Source organism: Mustela putorius, unplaced genomic scaffold, assembly GCF_011764305.1.
Source record: "Mustela putorius furo isolate JIRA1106 unplaced genomic scaffold, ASM1176430v1.1 tig00003845_pilon_pilon_pilon, whole genome shotgun sequence".
NCBI classification, from domain to species: domain Eukaryota; kingdom Metazoa; phylum Chordata; class Mammalia; order Carnivora; family Mustelidae; genus Mustela; species Mustela putorius.
In genome coordinates, this window is record NW_025421998.1 from 97,734,083 (window position 1) to 97,748,338 (window position 14,256).

Sequence of the window (14,256 nt, forward strand, 5' to 3'; positions counted from 1 at the left end):
CAAAAATTAGAAATAAATTAATTTCAGAGATATTCTAATTCTCTCGTGCAGCGGCATTTGGATCTCCTTGGTTTTGACCCATAGTCAATCTATAAAATAAGAATCATAATACTTATCTCTTAAGCATGAGAATTAAATTAGCCCCATGATACATTGTGCACATAGAGAGTGCCCCATGATGATGATGAGATAGGGGTGATCACATTTACTAATAATACTGTAACATCAGGTAGTTAAATAACTTTCTCACACACCTAATTAAGGCTAGAGTGAGGATTCCATTTTGCAACGTGTTCATCATAATCCAAAATCTTACCACCAGTTTCAACTGATTTAGTGTGAAGGTAAAGATAGTTTGAGGCTAATGGAGTGGCATAGAGAAATGCAAAATGTCAAGCAAAGTCCATGTACATGTGCAAAGCACTTTTAGATTTTATTTTATTTATTTGACAGAGATCACAAGTAGGCAGAGAGGCAGACAGAGGGGAGATGGGGAAGCAGGCTTCCTGCTGAGCAGAGCACCCAATGCCAGACTTGATCCCAGGACCCTGAGACCATGCGTGACCTGAGCTGAAGACAGAGGCTTAATCCACTGAGCCACCCAGGTGCCCCACATGCAAAGCACTTTTAAATGAGACATGTTTCTGTATATGGACATTAGGTAGGAAGCATAAGTTAAAAAAAGGGGAAATAGGGCCATGGAGGTGATTTTTTTTTTTTTTTGAAGGTGATATTTTGCAGGCGTGACCCCCTGAGGGCACTTGAAATTCAGGTTAAAATCATTTGAATTTCAACATTCAGGTGAAATTTTTCCCTTGTGCCCATATAATGTAATCATTTGAAACCTTGTCACACTTCAACTGAAAGTAATTTACAGCCCTTTCTATTGAGAGTTTATCATGAACAACACCCTTTTAACAATATGAAATACTGTCCAATCACTATGGTTGCCATATCTAATGGCTCTTCTGCCCATGATCCCATAAATTACTTTAATGGAGCAGTAATTTTCTCTCATAAGTTAGAGATTTTTGTGGCTAATCTTTCTAGAACATATGTTCACAGACACTGAAGACAGCACTCTGACTTACAGTGCTGGGTAATAACAGAGATATACTTCAAAGGAGCGATTTCCTTACTGACCCTTGGTAAGAAAGCAGGAGAATGATGCAAAACCCATGAGTTGGTTTATTAATTAGGAGACCAATCACTCATCTCCGCTGACTTTTACACGTGTAGGAAGGATGCCAGCTATGACCAGCTCACAAGCTGGGGAGATAAGCAACATCTAACACCCATACTCCTTCCTTATTATGGGCTTTTAATCCTCAATGCAAGAGCAAAGATCAGTGCTGTCAAATTGCATTTTATCCTCTTGGAAAGACTGTTGAGATAAGGTGAAGGATGAACAAAGCCTTTCTACATTGGTGGATTTGTTTATCAGTGTCTCCGCTAATTATACTAATCACATGACTCTACCATACTAGGAAACCAGTTAGTGGTTTGTTTGTTTGTTTGTTTGTTTGTTTTTACCACTGCTATGGTTGTTTGTTAAAACATGAAATATCCCAGTGGTACCAGAATCCTTCAGCAGGAGAAGGTGATGTCATGGTTTCAGAATGAGGGTTACCGGTCTTCTCTGTCCCACCTCCCAAACATGTTTTATCGATTCGTATTTGATTAAGAAAAGCAACGACATGCAAAGCATTTGTAAACTTTGTATAAGTGGTAACAAAAAGTACCAAAAGTAAAACAGCATTTGTTACACTAGTCTTGAAGTTCAAGAAATGTCTCATACATGAATCGCAAAGTGATAAAACCTACATTCAAAGCATTGGTAGTGAAACTTTCAAAGATATTTGTGTTTTTTTAGTGACAAAAAGACTCCTCCCTTCTTTCTCTTTCTTATGGACATTCCGTTTTATTAAGAATATGAAAAATGTCATTTATGTTTCTTTAAAAAGTATTCTAAAACCAAGGAATCAAAGAAATAAATGTCCAGTATAGATTTTACAAGATAGGAAAAGGTATCTATAGTAAATGACAAAGTACAACACAACACAATTTGAGGGACTTTAATCATTTGAATTTCTCACAGCTACAGAAGTTCATTCAAGTTCATTATGAGTGGGTTGTGTGTATGTATCATTCTTTTTGGTCAAAAAGAATTTTATTTGGTACATTTCCAAGACAGGTTTATCTCCTGCATCTGTTGTTCAAAAAGACTTATAACACACTTGTTAACTTGAAACTCAGCCTGCCTTAAAATGTTTTCTAGACCCTTTTAACAATACACCATTTGCTAAATCAGAAACTCTACCATATCTTGGTAAGTTTTTGTCCTAAAGCAAAAAACCTTGTAGACCAAATTTTGATTTTCATCAGTAGACTAATGAGCTTTATCTCTGTGGGAATAATAACAAAAATTACATTAATGGTCCTAAAATTATTTCCCTTTAAAGCTTATGATACATAATCCGTAACGGTGCTAAAAATATCCTTGCAAACATCCCCAAACGCTGCCTTCTTCCCAGTCAGTGGAAGCCAAAGATAAGAAAAGAACCAAACTGAGAGAATCAGAGACCTCAATTCCCATCCTAGAGCTGTTGCTAGCCGCTTCCCCGACCTGGGGTTTTCATTTGTAAAATCGTATACCACAGACACTGAAAATTTTAAGTATGAATCTGTGAATGTTTGTGGCAGAACCCCACTCTGTTGCTTTAAAACCAAGCTAGACAGTTATTCTATAAAGAGGAACATAGCAAAAGCCATTCTCCAGCATTCTCATTTTATCCTTTCTTCTGTGAAATAGATGCTGCAGCCATTCCCAGTGTCTCTAGCCTTGGGGAGATAAAACCTCCCTTTACTTGCAACAGTATTTATGTATGCAATTGATTCTAGAAACAAGGGGATGCATTTTTAAGGATGGCTTGGTTTTCATTTGGAAAAAAAAAAAAAAAACAAAAGAAAAGAAACTTTGCACTGAAAGCATTAAATCAGGTGCAGTTTATGTGGCAACGAACCAAGGAACACCAGACAGTAAATAATGCAGAGAATACTGCACATTCAAACACTCAGAAAGAAAATGAGAAGAGAAGAAACTGCACAAGTAGTGAACTAACATGGAGGGCATAAACTAAACAGTGAGTGACACAGTCTAAAATTGCTTTCATTCCTTCTTTACACTTTTCCCTCACTGGCTTCTTTATAACTTCCAATTAACCCATCCCCTTTGCTTGCAGTTTCTCTTTTTTACTGCAGACGATACTTAAAGGGGATTCTAAATTATAGATTGAGACATGTTTTGCAAAGGTATTTTGCTATTGTTTTTGGTGTGCTGCAGATTTAAAATTCCAAAGGGTGTAGGACTCACTCAACTAAAAACAATGTGGTGTCAGAATTCTAGACCAGCCCGGCCCAGCAGCAGTGACCTGCTAGCCTAGTGACTAGTGAGGCCCTGGATACTGTCCTGATGATGGAGAGCCACCCAGGTACATCATCCTGGAGCCTGGCTTTTGCCGATGATATGTGGCCAGAAGTATCCAGGGCTTGGAAAACATTTGTATATATCACATTGTTTGTCTTTATATAAGAACTTTCTTACATATGCTTCAGGTCTGGAAACAAATCCAATTTCCATCAACATACAGATTCCATTCAGAAATCAAAATTGGGGCTTTTTTTTTTTTTCTTTTAAGATTTTATTTATTTATTTGACAGAGATCACAAGTAGGCAGGGAGAGAGGGGGAAGCAGGCTCCCCGCCTAGCAGAGAGCCCAATACGGGGCTCGATCCCAGGACCCTGGGATCATGACCTGAGCCCAAGGCAGAGGCTTTAACCCACTGAGCCACCCAGGTGCCCCGGGGTCTTTGTTTCTATAAGTAAAGAAAAAATATATTATTTTTCAGTTTTCAAAAATCTGTGGTGTTTCTCAAAAATAGCAACACTGATTTGAGTGACCTAAGGACTAAGGACCCACCTCCTGACCATGTCCTTAATTTGTGAACTACACCCCACATAAGAGATCCAGCGTCCATGCCCACCAGCTCATCTAGCCTAGAATTAATTAATCACATACACCCTTGGTCTTTCGATTTTCATGAAATTCAATGTTTGCTTTTCCAATCTCTAGAACACTCTAAAAACAAAAAGTTTGCATGTGACTACAGAAAATTATGTATCACTCACTCCATTTGAACGCCCAGCGAGTAAGGCAGTTGTGTAGTGAATGGTGCTAACCCTTAAAAGTCCTTTGACAAGGAATAACCCATTTGTGGTCCAATTAAAAGGAACATTTAGAAATAGCATTTCCCTGTCATTACTCAATGTATTTCTGGAGCAAAATGATGACAGACTCTTGCCCAGGTGTATGTTTGTCATGATAGCAGACATAGCTTCCGGAATGTGTATAATAATACGTGCAGTGAGAGGTAGATAGACATGAACACCAGGCATCCCATGTGTGTTTGGAGTGGGCAGATTATTTACAATGTAGAAGGTCCCCAAAGGACCACATTGAGGCCATCATTTCAGCTAAGCTTATGCCTACAGTGAAAACCAGACTATTGATAGTTTCACAAGGCATCAGAGGAAGGCTGCTTCAGGAGGGACAAGTACAAGAAAAGAATAAGATTCTATGTGGCAGGTAAAGGAAATTACAAACAGGTAAGATTTATCAATGGCCAGAGATCTATTTTAATTTAACATTAAATATACAAGTGTATGTTCACATAGAAAGACATACACCAAGACTTGGATGACTTTTAGTGTTGTTGCACCAGTAATAGAAATTTCCAGATCTCTTCACTTTGTCCATATCTTGTGTTCTAGAAGACCTTTTAAAAATTTTCTCTTAATTGTAGTTTACTTCCACTTTCTCATTAGTGCCAGAGTTGCAGGATATAAACTCAGGATATAATCTGAGTTATATTGTATAGTTTTTACCCATGAACTTCCTACATTTCTGCATAAGTCTCCTTTCTCTATTTTGAAAGTGGTCCCTGCTGTTGAGCCTAGGAAAACTCTCCTGGAATGAGTAGGAAAGTCTTGCAACATGATGGGTTGATGAGACTTCCGACTTACTCTCTCCCTAGTGTAGCTTAGAACACACTATTTTTTATAGCAGGTAAAAGCCAGAATGGTGTATAATCAGAAAAGAATAGTTTTACTTAAATTCATTTTTTAATTCCTTGTAGCAACTGATAACACAGAAGATAAACCAAAGAAATTATGTATAGGACTTACTACCTTACTATCCATGTCTGTTTACAGTAATTTAAAATTTGCCAAGTCTTTTTATCAAATAAATTCAGAAGTTCTGTAATGACTGAGAGGCACTTAAACTGACCTTAGAAAGCAGGTGTGTAATTGCTGACTTTTTTTTTTAAATGAAGGTAAAACGATGCGATTGAAATTTAAATTCAAGGTATTAGACTGGGAGCCTTAGCTTTAAAAATACCTGTAGGTTTTTGTTTTATGATTCTATTTTAAAATGTACTCAAAGCCTACAGGATTAGTTACAACCTCACTAATTTGTTTCCAGATATATTAAGCTTAAAGTTTAAGTATAATGTTAACACAATATTTAATTCTTAACTCATTCTTCAAAATATGTGTCTGCTTTACATTTTGGAGGAAAAATGACTCATCTAGTCTAACAGCGTGTTGACTTCATTCTTTTATAGCATTACACTTGTATGCAAACCATATATTTTTTCAAGCTTTAAAAATATGCCTCCAAATAAAAGTGGGTTTTTGAAACTTTCTGGTATCCCCCAAATGCTCTTACTTCCAATTTGAAAATTTATGCCACTTAGTGCGGTTTGGAAATAGAAGGAAAAGCAATGATGTCTCTGAGGGCAGTCTTCCACAAAATGTGTTTTTAAGTTGAGGGTTCAGAAAATGTTGATCGTTTAAATGTTTATGATTGACATTGTGAAAAATGGATAGATAGCATGACTGGAACAAATGAGTAATTTAAGAGAGAACAACTTAATTGCTATATTAAAAAATGGAAAGCCTGAGTCCCCAAATAATAGATATATTCTACACTGCCTATCCCCCAGGATTTGTTTTAAGTGGGTGTTACAAGAGAAACAGCACTTATTAGCTTTAACATACTTTGATTTGTGTTCCCGACTCACAAAGTCTCACCTTTTCACAAGTTCAGCCAACTGTATTAATGCATTCTCTTTATATTTTTAATCTTAAATCTTACATAAAATGTATGAGATCTCCACTTACCCTGTGTTCATTCTGGAGGAAAAACTTATGATATTGCCACATATATATTCCTTTTTCTGGTATTCTAGTTGTGAAACTTCCTCAGTAGAAAATGAGCCTGGTACAGAACATCTTTTTTTTTTTTTTTTAATAGAGTCTGCATCTATCATGCTATTTTGGACCACTTTTTGATACTGTGTGTGAATTCCAAGGAAGTATTTTTGTGGGGAACTTGTTTAATGACAGTAATTTCATCTGTTTCTTGACTTTTTTTTCAGTAGACACACTTAAATTCCAGGGTCATATCTATTACTTCAGAAGTTATCTTAATCCATAAAACACACTATCTTTTCCCAGCCTCTACCCCATATTCACTTGCTCAACCAAGAACATCCTCTTTCTTTCATGACAATGCATGATGATTTACTGCCCCCAAAAGACCTTCCTTTTCCAATACTTCGTTCTCTAAATAGTGATGATTTTTTTTTAAAGATTTTATTTATTTATTTGACAGAGAGAAATCACAAGTAGATGGAGAGGCAGGCAGAGAGAGAGAGAGGGAAGCAGGCTTCCTGCTGAGCAGAGAGCCCGATGCGGGACTCGATCCCAGGACCCTGAGATCATGACCTGAGCCGAAGGCAGCGGCTTAACCCACTGAGCCACCCAGGCGCCCTAAATAGTGATGATTTTAAGCGTGATTTCACTTACTAGCCATCCAATCAGCAAGTATATCTTTTGATTCTTCTTTTAAAACTTCTGTAGATATTGTCTCCTCCCTGCCACTTGTTGGGGACGCATAATCCGTCAGAGGTGGACTCCAGCAAATGGGACACTGTCTGATTGTGTCTTGAAATATTAGCCTGAATGTTAGTGAGGAGATCCTAGGTAAGAATTCTGTTGATCACCAAGGGTCAGTCTTTTTTTTTTTTTTTTAAAGATTTTATTTATTTATTTGACAGACAGAGATCACAAGTAGGCAGAGAGGCAGGCAGAGAGAGAGGAGGAAGCAGCTCCCTGCTCAGGGAGCCTGATACGGGGCTCCATCCCAAGACCCTGAGATCATGATCAGAGCCAAAGGCAGAGGCTTACCCCTCTGAGCCACCCAGGCGCCCCCCAAGGGTCAGTCTTAATGCATTGACCCAAGGTGTCGGAGACTAAGAGCAGAGAGGCAGATCAGTGGGTTGGAGCATAGGAATGCGCCCATGATAGGTGGTAGACCAGGAAAGCTGCCCAGGGTAGGGCAGGGGAACGAACGGGGAGAGGAGACACTACGGAGGAAATACTGAGACCAAAGATGGGAGGAACTACTATAACTGACTAAAAATAGAAAGGAAGATCAGTGACCACATACATGAATTAAATAATTAGGGTTCTGATTATATCAGTGTGCAAAACTGGAAGGAAAAAATAACATTTGCCCCTTCTTTTTTCTGTGTATGAAAGTTTTAGCTCTACTCATTTCACTATTGCCCTAAGCCTACACTTTCTATTTGAAAACAATTTACCTCCCTTGTGTCGGGGGGTGCCCACTCAATGCTTTAGGCCAATTATCAAATTAGAGAAGGAGAAGGCATGGAAGGCACTGATGGAGTTATGAAAGCTGGTGGTCAGTAACTTGAGAGCAGAATTCATCAGACACTGTAGCATCACTGATGTGAAGATTCTCACTGTTGCTTTTGTTCTGAAGGATTGTGAAATGGACCTTTTATGTTTCTCTTACTATGCTTGGAAAAAAGGCTTCCCTTCCACCCGTCCACCATACTCGTCCACCCCGTAAAGAGTGGCTCCCAGAGATAAGCTAGCCAAAAAAGTTTGAGATTATTCCCCAAAAATCCCAGCGGATGGAGTCTGAAAACTGGTCCTAAAGGTAGTAGGACCACTTTATGAGTAGCAGCTTTTGGTAGTACCTAGAAATGGAACCTTCCAGATCCTTCCACAGTGATTGCTCTCTTTTCCCAGACGAGAGTTAGCATCACTAAAATGTATGTAGGTGCGTTCCCTCTTCTAATCCTTTTGGTTCTGGAGAACCACAGATCTTGTCACTCTACCAAATAGTACTATGGCCTCTGAATGGAACTAAAAGAGAAACTGTATGCTAAAAAAAATGAATAATTAAAAGACTTCTTGTGGCCTGCACAATTCAGCTAAAAAAAAAAAAAAAAAAAGTTTCCATAGGAACCAATCCTGAATGGCTGAAACCAAAAGGGACATTTCATGATGTTTCTCAGAAGGATTTGTCATCAAATCCGTATTTCTACAAATCGGGGTTTTCCATGTTTTAGTTGGACCTCATCTAAGATCTTCACTACTTAGAGGAATAGAGATGTTCTCATTATATCAACGACACAGAAAACACATATGCACAGATGATTTGTACTAAATAAAGGGGAAAAAGAAACCAAACACAACATTTTCAGGCTCTGAGGTGAAGCACACAGCATCATCCGAGCTCTTTGGGGGAGAAGTTCAACATCAGAGAACACAGTGACCAAGGAGTCCACATAACGAGAACTTTGGTAGTCACGTGAGGCATGTCAGAGTAATCTGAAAATAGTATGAAGGATCTTCATGTGAAGAAAGAAATGTCACCTTCAAATCACCCATTCATTCATTAAACGTTTATTGGTACCTCACAGGCGCTAGACTCTGTGCTGGGGATTTGAGATGTGTTAGTGCAGTGAAGCCGATATAGACCTGAGCCTCCCTTCAACAAGCTGATAGCCAACTGGCTTTTCCAGATTTCATTATGGTCAAAAAACAGTAACACAGAAAAAGAAGATCAATAGATCCTGGAAGAGGAAAAATTCAAAATGGAGCAGAAAAGAAAATAGTATTTTTTGATCCACACTAGTTGTATGAGCGAGTGTGTGTGTACTGATCAGATTTTGAGTAAGGAAGAGTTGAGAACGGATACCTGCCCTCAACTAAATTCTATTTGGAATTATTTATAGTTTTCTTCAATTAATGCTTTGTAAAATATATGGTTCCATTCCTATTTTTTTGGCTGCAGAATGTTTTACCATCATCATAAATCCCAAGGTACATAAACACACACGGATATTGGTGCATTCTCTTTAGAGCAGTTGAATTGACGGTGGTCATACAGCAGAGGAAAAGAAAAATAGACAAGAGTTAGACTCATTTGTGGCTTCCAGTTTTTCTGCCTAGTCGGGACTTGGGCTAACAATTCTGGTGGTTGTAGATGAGCATCTTGTTTGTATGTGAAAAATATTGTCTTCATTTAGACTGCATGCTTACCTGTTGTTGTTAGGAAGGGTCACTAATGGATATTATGTGAAGCTATGTTACATCAAATCATCCTTTCGAGCTGCCATAGATGTCTACATATTCACCTGTAAAGACACCACTAATGGAGTCATCTTTTTTAACCACCACGCATGACCCCTGTTATCTGACTCCAGCCAAGGGACTGTTATTTTTTACTGATGGCTAAATTTAATTGGGAATTGCTTTTCCTATCAAGGATGAAATTAGTCTTCCTGAGTGAGGTCCTCTGAGTTGCAAAAAATATATTTATGCATTGCTGATTTTAATGTTAAAAACTCCAATGTCCCATTTCTTTGAAAAAGATGGATGGTACTTTGATAGGAATTGATTTGTTAATGCTTTTAAACAAAGACTCACAATGGAATACTGTGCCATCAAAAGAAATGAAATCTTGCCATTTGCCAACATGGATGGAAAAGCGTTTGCTTAGCGAAATAAGTCAAGCAGAGAAAGACAACTATCATATGATCTCCCTGATATGAGGAAGTGGTGATGCAACATGGAGGATTAAGTGGGTAGAAGAATAAATGAAACAAGATGGGATTGGGAGGGAGACAAACCATAAGTGACTCTTAATCTCACAAAACAAACTGAGGGTTGCCGGGGGGAGGGGGTTTGGGAGAAGGGGGTGGGATTATGGACATTGGGGAGGGTATGTGATTTGGTGAGTGCTGTGAAGTGTGTAAACCTGGTGATTCACAGACCTGTACCCCTGGGGATAAAAATATATGTTTATAAAAAATAAAAAATTAAAAAAAAAAATTAAAAAAAAAAAAAACTCCAATGTCTGTGTATCAAGAACCACAGAAATTTTTAATGTGGATCCAGTAATTCTGTTCCTGACAATGAAGCCTAAGAAAAAAAAAATTTTTTTTTTAAAGATTTTATTTATTCATCTGACAGAGATCACAGGTAGGCAGAGAGGCAGGCGGAGAGAGAGAGAGGAGGAAGTAGGCTCCCCGCTGAGCAGAGAGCCGGATGTGGGGCTTGACCCCAGGACCCCAGGACCATGACCTGAACCGAAGGCAGAAGCTTTAACCCACTGAGCCAGCCAGGCGCCCCAAGAAAAAAAAAATTTAAAGAAATCTGTGCCCCCCCAAGTTTATTGTTGCATATTTATTTATGTTACATATTAATTTTTAAAGATTTTTATTAGTGAGAAAGCTAACATGATCGGGGGTGGAAGAGAGAAAGGAAGGAGAGAGGTAAAAGCAGATTCCCCTCAGGACCCTGAGATCATGACCTGAACCGAAGGCAGATGTTTAACAGACTAAGCCACCCAGGCACCCCTATGTTCCATATTATTTTAAGTATAGATATTTAATATTGCAGAAATACTTAACAGAGTGGAATGACTATACAAGTTATGAAGAGTCTACTAGATGTAATGCTAATGGATGCAATGTTACATAGCTATTAAAATTATATTAAAAAATGTTTATAGTAATAAACAATGAGATTCTGCTGTAATGTTTAATATTATCCTATGCAATTTCATGATAAAAATGAAAGCATAGTTTTAAATATATTCATGTTGACTTATCAATCTGAGGACATTCTTTAAGGAAAGTATGCCTGTCAGGAAAAATTTTTATTAAACTGCGTTTTATGCAATATTTCATTTACATATCAGGGGAGAGCTGTACTGCCTATCCTAAGATTCTTAGGACTAAAAGGGAAAAAATATGATAAACTCAAAATCAGCTATGAATCTACTATTGAATTCATAAGTCCATTAATGCTGTCTTAGTGTGACAGAAATGTTCTTTCCTTCTGTTGGCTCCTAGCACTAAAATTATCCTTAAATGTAAAATCAGAGAAAAGATTATGATGTCTATTTATAACAGCTATGTTTGCAGTATGCACTATTAAGGATGTTTCGTATGCGTTATGTCTCTAACTAGATATACATTAAATCTATTCTAACGTAAATATTCATATGCCCACTTTAGAAACAGGAATCAGAGTGTTACATGACCTGCCCAGGGTCCCAAAGCCAGAAAACTGAGAGATTGTCCTCTGTATTTCCCACCAGTCTTTTGGTGCGGGCCGCTTAAAGTGGCCAGGTTTCATGTACTTTAAAAATTTCCAGGTATTTCAACTATATTTATAATTTTCATTATAGATATCAGCTCACAGTTTGTGATTTCATTTTTTTTTTTTTTGCAAGTGTTACTGGATGTAACTGTACTACCCCTCAGCAGCCTGTCTTTAATATTTTGATATTCTAATTTTCAACACGGAATGAAACAGGCAATGTGTACAATTGTTTTTGAATTGAACAAAGACATGGAAACAGTATATAAAATCATAAAATCTAGCCCTCCAGAAGAAAGTGAACTCTCCGAGAGAGGAAATTAAGGAATGTACTGATGTACTGATAGTTATTTGTCTTCACAGCATTCTCCATAACAGGAAACTAGAGCAAAGATATGATTGGAGATATATGTCAGTAAGATACAGGCATGAATGCAAGTGTTTATAATTCTCTTTCTCGGATTTTCTCTCTGGATATGAAGACATCTAAAAGCCTATTCTCTATTCCAGAGACATATTTGGTATTGTTCCCTGGCAGCATATATTTCTCCCTATCATCACATTTATTATTGTTTAATCAAATAGTGACAAGTCAAGTGGTTCAGAAAGAAACCAAGTAAATGAATCCCCATCAGTCTTTACATAATTAATGGTATTCCCTGTGGACTGGGCAATTTATTAAATTGCTGAGCAGAAGCACTTCAGACAAACATATTTATATATTCTGTGAAAGACTATTCTAGAAACTTGAGAATGTTTGAAACCAAAGTCTGTAGATTTTTAAAAATGTTTAAATATGACAGTGTTTAAGGAGAGTGGAAAGTATTATCAGCACCCATTACTGCTTCTTCCATTTCAAGAATCTTTAATGCATTATTATAGCAACTTTGAAATTAAAATCTTTTAGGAAAAACAATATGGGAAATCAAGATATTTTAAAAAAATATATAACAAAGGAACAGTATTGATGTCTAGGGAAAAGATTAAAACTATACTTCAGACTGTGTACTTCTCTCCCTGTAGATTAAATTACATATGAAATTCACAAATGAATGCATCCAACCCTAGTATACATACTAGTAATGATGAAATGTTTAACACAATGCCTTACATTATTCAAAATACCTTTTAATGTTAAAGCTAGTAAAAATATATTTAAAGAGTATCTTTTTGGTTCATTAAGATTTGTATAGGAAATCCTAGACAGGAGTTTTATTTTTCATATGGCCCAGGAGACCACAGCCATAAGGATTCTCCAGGAGGCCACCAACATAGCAAGATACCTCTGGAAAGACGATGCTACTAATTAGAATCCAGGAATAGAGAATTTAATAACTTTAGGTTCATTTTTGTATAACATTGGAAGTTAGAACTATTCAAAGCAGAATGCTAAAAATGTGACGCATATGTTCAACATGCCTCTAATATTTTATGAATGTGTTTGTAAGAAAAAGATAATATTTCCATGACATTCCTGGTTCTCCCTTGCACTTAGCTGGAACACTGAGGATGAGGTCTCTGCTTCAGTTGTGCTTCAAAACCGCCTTTTTGTTTTCTATTTTGTTCTGATCCATATCAATCCTGTTCTGTATTCTATAATTTCTTTTTTTGGGGGGGTAGTAATTAAAATTTTTTTTTTTTAAATTTTAATTCTAGTGTAGTTAACATTCCGTGTTATATCAGTTTCAGGAGTACAATATAGTGATTCAACAATGCCATATATTACTCAGTGCTCATCAAATTAAGTGTACTCTTTTTTCTTTTTTTAAGATTTTATTTATTTATTTGACAGACAGAGATCACAAGTAGCCAGAGAGGCAGGCAGAGAGAGAGAGGAGGAAGCAGGCTCCCCACTGAGCAGAGAGCCTGAGATCACAACCTGAGCCGAAGGCAGAGGCTTAACCCACTGAGCCACCCAGGTGCCCAAATTAAGTGCGTTCTTAATCCCCTTCTTCTATTTCATTCATTCCCCCACTCACCTTCCATCTGGTAACCATCTATTTATTCTCTAATAGTTAAGATAGCCAATAATTTCGTTTTTCTTTTCTATTCTTTTCTTTTCTTTTTTTTTCTTCTCTTTTCTTTTCTTTTCTTTTCTTTTCTTTTCTTTTCTTTTCTTTTCTTTTCTTTTCTTGTAGGCTCTTGCCCAGTGTAGGGTTTGAACTCAGGACAGCAAGGGCAAGAGTTCTACGCTCTACCGACTTAGCCAGCCAGGTACCCCTAACCTAGAATTTCTGAAGTTGAAATACCAGTGGCAAGATACACTTAGTCTGTGTAATGGTGTAGTAATTATTTTTTCAAATCAGAGGTATCCCTGTTGACTGCACCTTTTACTCCCACTGTCCCTTTCATTTACATTTTTCATTGTCATTTTACAAATCTGGATAAGCTCAGGAGCTGAATCTCTTTTGCTTGAATGTGTATCACTTTACCCTCGGAAGGCCAGTGAATGAGTGATCTGTAGTCTTCCATGATTTGTTAAATGAAAAAGGATGTCTTCTTAGTAGATAGCATTCCTGGAGAATTTTTTTTTTAATTGTATTTATTTATTTATTCTCACCATAGCACATGCCCTACCCAATGTCTACCACCCAGCCACCCCATCCCTCCCCCGCACCCCCCGCAGCGATCCGCAGTTTGTTTCCTGAGATTAAGAGTCTCTTACGGTTTGTCTCCCTCTCTGGTTTCATCTTGTTTCATTTTCCCCT